At 39.2% G+C, this 9813-nt stretch overlaps 2 pseudogenes across 2 annotated transcripts; both read left to right on the top strand.

Annotated features, from left to right (window-relative positions):
- Positions 1 to 562: 562 nt before the first annotated feature.
- On the top strand, positions 563 to 1270 carry LOC308338255 (acyl-CoA (8-3)-desaturase-like; annotated as a pseudogene). The gene has a single exon. The product of its transcript is annotated as an acyl-CoA (8-3)-desaturase-like (transcript).
- A 21-nt stretch (positions 1271 to 1291) lies between these two features.
- Positions 1292 to 1875, top strand: LOC308338254 (acyl-CoA (8-3)-desaturase-like; annotated as a pseudogene). The gene has a single exon. The product of its transcript is annotated as an acyl-CoA (8-3)-desaturase-like (transcript).
- Positions 1876 to 9813: the final 7938 nt, after the last annotated feature.

Genomic DNA, 9813 nt, shown 5'->3' with positions numbered 1-9813 from the left:
GCATTTCCTTCTGTGCTCCCCACTCTCAAACACAAGGGTAAATTCCTATAGTCCTCAGGAATGTGAGGGGATTTTCTTCTTTTTCACCCTCAGAAAGAGGGTATATGTATCATTTGGGTCCTGTTTTGGAGGGGTCTTCCGTTAGACTAACCACCTTGGGAGAACTTTTACTTAGAAGATAACTGAACTGTAATTCAAGATGGCAGGAAACATACACAATTGTCCCAAATTCCCAGGAAAAAATACAGGCAAGCAAGCAAATTAATAAAAGCTAGCTAGCTAGCTATATACAGTCAAGAGAACAAAAAGGACAGTGACTTTAAAACACTTTGGAAGACAGCAAGTATAATTAAGGGTATTTACTGATTTAAAAACAAAAATTAAAAAAACAGGTGCATTACCCTACAGGCTCCCAAGTGCATGCTTGACAGCCCCTACCCTGTCAGAGCACAACATTGTCAGGTGCAGATGGTCCCCATCTCTGTGGCTGCCAAGACCCTAACTGAGGGGCCAAACCCATGAAAGTTTACCTGGCACAAGGTCGCGTAGCACACCAGGTGTGATGGCTCATGATCCACCAGAGAGTGTACAAAATCAGCATGCTCAGCCCCAGACACTCTGGGGGAGTACCCCCACCATGAGCCACAATACAGGGCAGGATGCCACAGATCCCTCTGTAGCCTTCCACATATCAACAAGGTCATTGTGAAGAAGTATCTGAACTCTCTCCTAGTTTGGAGGACTGTTCTGGAGGAGCCCAGTGCTAAGCCTACTAAAAAGGAAGAGCTAACAGATGAGTTCTGTCAGCTGCAGACCATGGTTGGGCAGAAGGGCTCACGAAGGCCAATCATGTCTTCCTCTTACTGCACCTACTCCACATCCTATTGCTGAACATAGCTACCTGGTTCACTCTTTAGGTCATTGGGACCTCCTTCCTGACTTTTCTCCTCTGTATGCACTATTTAGCACAGTTCAGGCCCAGACTGGCTGGCTGCAGCAGTGACTCTGCGCATCTGTCATTCTTCAGCACCTTTACATGGAACCACTGGCTACATCATTTTGTGATTTGCCACCTAAAGGCAACCCCTGGCAGTTAGTGGGACTGCATATACCTTCAGCATACCTCAACCACAACTGCTTCTGCAAAGACCCAGATACCAATACACAGCCCTTCTTCTTTGCCTTGGGGGAGATCCTCTCTGGAGAGTTTGGGACATGGAAGAAAAAGTACATGCTTTACAACGACCATCTTTGTGCCATCATGGCATAAAGTACTAGTCCAAGCCCCTGCTCTCAGCACAAATACTTCTTCCCAACTGAGCCTCCAGCCTTGTTGCCTCTCTACTTCCATTGGCATATTTTCTATTTCATTATCCAGCAGAAAAATTGGGTAGACTTACCTGAATGATGACTTTCTATACCAGTGTCTTCCTCATTTAGGTGGTATTCTTTGGACTAAAAGGCTTTCTGGCCTTTTCTTCATGGTCAGTTTCCTAGAGAGCAACTGGTTTGTGTGGGTGACACAGATGAAGCACATCCCCATGTACAATGATCATGACTGGAGAGTGGACTGGGGCTCCATCGGGCTCCCAGAACATGCAATGTCTACATGTCTGCCTTCAGGGACTAACTTAGTGGACATCTCAAATTCCAAATTTTCTCCACAATGCCTTGATACAGTTACCACAAAGTGGCTTCCCTGATGCAGTCCCCGTGTGCCATCATGGCATAAAGTACTAGTCCAAACCCCTGCTCCCAGCCTTCATCCACACTGTCTACTCACTGAAGGAGTCTGGCTACATGCTTATCTTTGCCAATAACAACATGCCCTCATCTGAAAGAGGAGCCTCTAGAGCCAAAGCAGAAGGATCTTGAGGGAAAAATACCACCGCAATCCCAATATTCAGAGAGGGTGGGTTTGGTGAAGTAAATATTCTGACTCAAACCCTTCCCCCTTTGTCTTCAACTCACAGATGTAAGACTCCAAAGCAGAGTTTGGAGGGAGTGGAACATGAAAGCCTCCCCTCCCCCACCAAAAGGAAGGAAGGAGCTATTGCAGCACAGATGTGACAGTTTTGTTGTTTCCTTTTTCTAGTTTGGCAGGTGCAGATGGCTGTTGGCAAAGAGAGTCAGGGGGTTGTTAGAAGAATACGGAATATCTACTAAGCCCAGAATCAGGAAGAGATGTAGCACTAAAATTCCACTCCACTTGGGTAAGGGGTGAGCCCCTTTCTGGTCCACTTCTCAGTGCTTTCTCAGTCCTCACTTGCAAATCTCAGAGGTTCACAGGCTGGTAGGGGATAGAGTAGCTGAACCTCTTGAAAAAAATTCTGAGCAAGATTTTGAACAAGATTAGAATCCTGAAGCTTGGCACAATGCAGTGCCTAGGAGCTCAGCCAGCCCAATATCTAGAGCTAGGTGTGACCTATATCTGCCTCAGTCTCCCAAAGAAGCTATTTTTCCACTTTCAGAAGCAGGCAGGGCAAGGCCCAGGACTATGGTATTGGAGACATCTGGCCCTGAAGGACCCTGGCACTACTGATTTGGATCTCATACTCCATCTAGGGTACTGAGGGAGTATTAGGTCCTAAGTCCCACCAAAACAGCTGGTAGAGAGTTGTTAGCTATTAAAAATCCCATCAGCTTTTGATTTACCTCTTCTAACCAACACTCAACAAACAAAACACTTTCAGGACAGGGGGTCCAGTTCTTGTTCCAAACACAAGTGAGCAGGTGGGGCAAACTGACTTTTCCCCTCCCTAGGAGAAAAAGGGAGGGGTTTCTAATAATTTCCCTTTGTTCCCTACCTATAGTTCCAAGTTTAATAAAATAGCAGTCATTGAGGACAAGTGACCGAATTGGAAGATACTGAATTGCCAGTCATGAAGAAAACACAACTCAGCCACAAAGAATTTAAAGGCTGTAAGAAAATTTCTAAATTAGGTTACACCATCACTTTAGGTTACATATAATTACTTCATAGTTCTAAGCCAGAAATAGGAAGATAAAAACAGAAAAGTTTGTGACCATCATTGCTGTTGTTAGGCATTTTACTCTCTCAGCTCTCATCAAATATCTTTCTCTGCTGGAGACCAGGTAGGAATTTAGGATAACGTCTTATGAAGCATTATCAGTTTAATACTGAAATACACATTTTTCATCTCCCGATTCTCAAAGATAAAAATAGTTTAACCTATCTCTAGAAACGAAACGTAGGAATGTGTCCCAGGAGTCTTGCCTTCCACACCAACAGCCTTTCAGTCCAGGTGAGGGGATTATTTATTTGCCTGTTCATCAGCATCTACTCTAAGCATACTGAGCATTCTGGACACTGGGAGTAGAGAACTTCGAAATAAAAGGAAAAGCAGAGCCCTAGGAGAGATTATATTTAATTTCAGGAAAGAATGGCAAACAATCAGGGAGATGAGTATTCTTTTTCTTCTTTTAATATTTTTTTATTTAATTGAGAGAGAGTAAGAGAGAGAGCATGTGAGCAGGAGTAGGGAGAGGGCCAAAGGGAGAGGGAGAAGCAGAATACCTGCTGAGCAGGGAGCCTGATACAGGACTTTATCCAGGGACCCTGGGATCATGACATAAGCCAAAAGTAGATGCTTAACCAACTGAGCCACCCAGACACCCAGGTGACTGAGTGTTCTAAGGTATGTTAGGGGGTTAGAGGCACCACTTACGGAGAAGATGTGGAGATTACTTAGAGGTTTGTTAAAATGAAGACAAAAAGATTAAACACACACACCCATATACACACACAGAAAGCAAGTTTCAGAAAAGTTCAGATCTTTCCATTTGGGCAGAACTTGGTTCAAAAGAAAGAGCCTGGATAGAAAAATTAGAAGCAGAATTAAAGTGTTCTGCTTTCATTGGCTTCCTCATTCAAGAATTAGTGCTGATCACAATGTCCACAATAGCCAAACTATGGAAAGAACCTAGATGTCCATCAACAGATGAATGGATAAAGAAGATGTGGTATATATATACAATGGAATACTATGAAGCCATCAAAAGAAATGAAATCTTGCCATTTGTGATGATGTGGATGGAACTAGAGGGTATTATGCTTAGTGAAATAAGCCAATCAGAGAAAGACAACTATCTCCCTGATATGAGGAAGTGGAGATGCAACATGCGGGTTTTAGGGAGTAGGAAAAGAATAAATGAAACAAGATGGGATCGGAAAGGAGACAAACCATAAGAGACTCTTACTGTCACAAAACAAACTGAGGGTTGCAGAGGGGAGCGGGGGAGGGAGAGGGTGGTGGGGTTATGGACATTGGGGAGGGTATGTGATATGGTGAGTGCTGTGAAGTGTGTAAACCTGGCAATTCACAGACCTGTACCCCTGGGACTAATAATACATTGTATGTTTATAAAAAAAAATTAAAAAATTGAAAAAAAAAAAGAATTAGTGCTGATCATTCCCCATCCCTCTATTCCCCGCTACTTAAGGTCTAGGTATGATGCACCAAACTGTCAAGCCATCTGACTTTGGGCCCAGGTTGCCCAATCTGAGCAAACCCAGTGAGGTTTATTGAGCCAATTCCAGGTCCTCAAAGCACCTCAACTACTGTGGCCTTATCTTCTCAGCCTCAACCTGTGTGGTCTCACATGGCTACAAAACGACAGACCACTGACAAAAGGCTCAGTGTTATAATGGTAATATAACTGATCTCAAATCCAGACATTGACAGATGGGAAGTAAAGTCATATCTAGTCATATAGTTTATGGCAAAACTAACATTGGAACTAACTTTCTAAAAACTCCAATCTCTATGTTTACCTTTGCTATTTCATTTTCCTCCCATCTGGTGGGAGGTAGTTACCTTAATTAGGCCCAATATTAGCATCCTTTTTGTGTATGCCAATTTTGCTACCACATCCCAATGAAGTAAAGTTTAAAAATAGTTTTTACCAAAAAGACACACAAAAAATAAAAACAAATAAATAAATAAAAAGCATAAAACAAATAACAATAGCAACAAAAACGAGATCTGAAGGTCTCAAATCAAAATACATAAGAGTTAATCAAAGAAAAGTGTCTGGAGTCTTCATAGCTTGCTTCCTACCTGATCAACCTCAAATAAATCTGGTCAGTTGACAAACTCTAACTGTTAACATAGAATGGTTCTAAAAAGTATTGAATTTCACACTAAAGTAAATAGTTTTTATGGTATATAAATTGTACATCATTTAAAGCTGTTTAAAGAAGCAATAGACTTGGTGCAGCCACTGTGGAAAACAGTATGGAAGTTCCTCAAAAAATTAAAAATGGAAGGACCATATGATCCAGTAATGCCACTACTGGGTATTTACCCAAAAATTATGAAAATACTAATTTGAAGGAATATATGCATGCCTATGTTTATTACAGCATTAAGAATAATAGCTGGGGTTCCTGTGTGGCTCAGTCACGTAAGCATCTGCCTTTGGCTCAGGTCATGATCATAGGGTCCTGGGATCGAGCCCCATGTTGGGCTCCCTGCTCAGCAGGAAGCCTGTTTCTCCTTCTGCCTCCACCCCCCCTGCTTGTGTTCTCTCTCTCTCTGTGACAAAGAAAATCTAAAAAAAAAAGAAAACAAGAATAATAACCAAACTATGGAAGCAGCCTATGTGTCCATCAATAAATGAAGGGATAAAGAAGATGTGGTGTGTGTGTATGTGTGTATATATATATATATATACACATACACATATATATATACACATACACACAATAGAATATTACTCAGTCATAAACAAGAATGAAATCTTGTCCTTTGCAACAACATGGATGGATCTAGAGGGTATAATGCTATTAGGCAGTCAGAGAAATATAAATACCACATAATTTCACTCATATGTGGAATTTAAGAGACAAAACAAATGAACAAAGAAAGAGACAAAACAAAAATCAGGCTCTTAACTACAGAAAACAGACTGATGGTGAATAGATGGGAGATGGGTGAGGAATAGGTGAAATAGATAAAGGAGATCTTTTTTAAGATTTCTTTTATTTGAGAGAGAGCAAGAGCTAGAGCAGGGGAAGGAGCTAAGAGAGAGCGAGAAGCAGAGTCCATGCTAAACGAGGAGCCTGATGTGGAGCTCCATCCCAGGACCCCAGGATCATGACCTAAGCTGAAGGCAGAGGCTTAACTTAACTGACAGGCTTAACTGACCTGAACCCAGGTGCCGCATGAAGGGGATTAAGAGTACACTGATCATGATTAGCACAGAGTAATGTACAGAATTATTGAATCACTATTTTGTATATATACCTGAAACTAATATAACACATATGTTAACTATACTGATAAATAAATAAATATTTTAAAAAATAAAAATTAAAAAATGAAAAGGCAGTAAACTGATTAAAAACAAGCATTAAGGCAAGAGTGCATGGAAGGAAGATTTTATTTAAGGCTACTACAGTGGGGGAGAGAGGCCAGAACTCATTCTGAATTCAGCTACACTAAAATAAAGGATGAGGGAGTTTTTAAGAGCTGGAAGGATCATAGGCCATCTGTGTTTGCTAACTGAGCTTACTAAAAAGAAAGTAAGCCTTCTCATATCTTCAGGACAGGAAAAGTTTTATTACTTGGAGCAAGATGTTCACTCAGAATTAAGCTCCTATCCACCTACAGCTTAAGGGATTGGAACACGGTCTTCCTTGATGATTATTTTCAAGAGAGTCCCCAGTTTCTCAAGAAAGGCATACCCTGCTTGTAAAACTGGCAAGAGTCTTTTCAAAATTATTTACATCACAAAGGGGCAGAGAGAAAGAATTTACAACTATAAATTTTCTAACCGGTCAGAGCCTGTAGGCAAGAAGTCATCTGTCTCAAGTTTACTCAAGCTGAAGGAGAACTTTAAGTCCCTCTTGTTCTCAAGCAAACCAACAAAAGAAAAATCATTGGGGCAGGGGACAAGAAGACAAAAAATTGGTAACTATTTAAAAGCTTTTGAAATTAATTTTTGCATAAATATTTATTAAATTATTGTACCCCTAAAACAAAAACTGAAAAAATCAGAATGCAATAGTCATCTCCTGGGCAAAATAAAAATAATAATAAAGAATTTCAGTAAGTTGTAAAAATTTCAGAATAAAGGTGGGGGAAAAGAGAACAATATAATAGAAAATATTACTCTATTATTTATCTGGACCCTTCAAATTCCCCAAAGCTATAAACACAAAATGTGCTGAAAAGCAGGACATAGAAACCAAATTCCATTACTAAGGAAAACTTGGGTAGTAAAAACTGTCAGTTTATATTACATCACTTTGTCTTTCACAATACTTTCCACAAAAAAAAAAAAAAAAAAAAAAAGAACCCCACAAAAAGACAAAAAAAAGACCAAAAAACACCTTTTCATTTTCCTATGTGGGGTCAAGGAATAGTCTGGAAGAATAGATGCTACAGACAACTGGGGTAAATTTACTTTTTAAGAAGTAGGAAACTACAGAGAAAAACTTGAGCATTTTGTTAGACTTTTACATATTTGTTTTTGAATTACTAAATAAGCACCTGTAATATTTTTCATTACACATTACCTGTGACTTGGCCTCTAAAAATACTGATCACAATGTAGTTTTGTCAAATATGACAAATAAAAAGGGAGAAGGGTTAAATTAGGTTTCTAAAGTCACTGTTAATTAAAATGCTTTGATTAAGCTTTATACATCTTTTGCATCATGTTATTTCACTTTTAATATTCTTTTCCTTTTTGCTTTTGGTCTCCTGTTTTTTGAACAAAGAAATGTAACGGAAAAAAAATTACATTAGGTTAAAAGGAACTCAAAAAAATAATCAAGAATTTCTAATGTAAAAGTCCATATTAACTTTGTTGCTGTTTGAAATCTGAGGATTTCCCTTGTATTATACAGGTAGAAACCAGAAAATTATAATTTAACATACATTATAAACATATGTTAGGTGCCTGGGTGGCTCAGTCAGTTAAGCATCCGTCTTTGGTTCAGGTCATGATCCAGGGGTCCTGGGATGGAGTCCTGAGTAGGGCTCCCTGCTCTGGGGAAATCTGCCTCTCCTTCTGCCCTTCCCCCTGCCACTCCCAGCTAGTGCATTACCTCTTTCTCAGTCTCTCAAATAAATAAATAAAATCTTTAAAAATAAATAAAATAAACATGAGTCATGTTAGGTTGGAAGACTTGATCAATGATGATTAAAAAAACAAAACTACAAACAAACAAACAAAAACAATGATGCCAAAGTTGACAGTTACCAGAAAACTTGTTTCCCTAGTGGATCAGTTTTGGGTGTCCAAGAGACACCACGTCTGTGAATCTAGTTAATAAGTGGGTATTGGAGGGGGAGAAAGACATGAATGATAGTTCTTGAGAGTAGTGAAATCCAAGAGACATGAAGCCTATGAATCTAGTTTAAAAGTTTATAAATGGGGGTGGGGAGAAATTCCTATAGACATTCAAAGTCTATAAGAATAATCAAACAAGAAAAAAAAAAAAAATGGTGGGTTTCCAATTAGTCTCAGGGTTCTGGGACCAAACGGAATTGAAAAGCATGAACCAAAGCATAGGGTTCTTGCATCAGGCAAGTGGTATTAGAACCTTGGTGAAAATATGGGTGCCAAAGGAGAAAAGAGGATATTTATATACTAATACATATTTATGCATACTTAAACTCTGAGGCAAAGGCTCTTTTTTCCCTACCCTGGGCAACATAAAGGCCAGACCATAAGCACACTGAATAGGTAGGAACAGATAGATCTACGTGACAGAATACATGAACACATAGCAGCATAAGCAAGAAATTTTTGTCAGCCTATATTTCTCATGTGTTTAGATGAGGCATTCATTCCAGATGAAAATCATAATAAAATCTCATATTCCACAAACTGACATATGCATTAGTACAGGCTAAAACAATATAAGTATTTTAATATATCAGTTAAATAGGTAACTTGAGAATATTGAAGATTGGCAAATTCAAATATTCCTTATTTGGATAATTTTGTAGATTAAGTGGATATACTGAGCTATGTAACTGCTGGGACAGAGCTCCATAAACATCTACCAAGAAATGTAGCTTCACTTCTTTCAGCCTAAATGTTTTAAACAAGATTTAGCCTAAGTTAAAGTAATGACCAGCTGACTTCACTACATTATTTTTTCATCAATCCTTGCCTAGAAAAATGATAGAATCTCATACTAACCTCTGAGCTACTTGAATTTTCATTTAGGGAACATATCTAGGCTAATAAGTAAGATCAAACAACACAATTTTTATCATCTTATAGTCAATGGATTTCTTTGCCAATGTTCTACCTGTGCTGTTTGCTGACAAGCTCTTCCTATGGCTTAGCCTGCATGTGGGAATCAGGCAGAAGCATTAGCTATAGCCCTCTTCATACTTGCATGAAACAACACAGCAAAGAAAAAAAAGTGAACCAAGTTTCATATCTGCTCTGTCATTAGATTTTAGGGAACCAAAGATATTGATTAACCTATATTTTAACCCTGACTGCACAGTGGAACCATGTGCCATCACATCCAAATTCAATTAATAATTTTAAGGCGTGTTACCCAGATGAGGGAATGTTCCTAAAAATGTCTCCTGTGATTCTCCTGTGCAATAGGTTTGGAACCACTGGGTCAAGAGCCTTTTCTTAGGATTCAGAGTTTTGGATTCAAACCTTTGTTCATCCTCCTAAAATTTCTTTGACTTTAAGCAAGTCATTTCACCCATCTGAGTCTGCTTCCTTATCTGTACAAAATATCTACTTTTCAGGATTGGTAGAGGGGTTAAATGAGATCATCTTTTTAGGCTCTAAAGGCTGGAGCACTGT

Source organism: Martes martes (genome assembly GCF_963455335.1).
Source record: "Martes martes genome assembly, chromosome: 2".
In the NCBI taxonomy this organism is placed as follows: domain Eukaryota; kingdom Metazoa; phylum Chordata; class Mammalia; order Carnivora; family Mustelidae; genus Martes; species Martes martes.
This window is presented reverse-complemented; position numbering and strand designations above follow the sequence as displayed.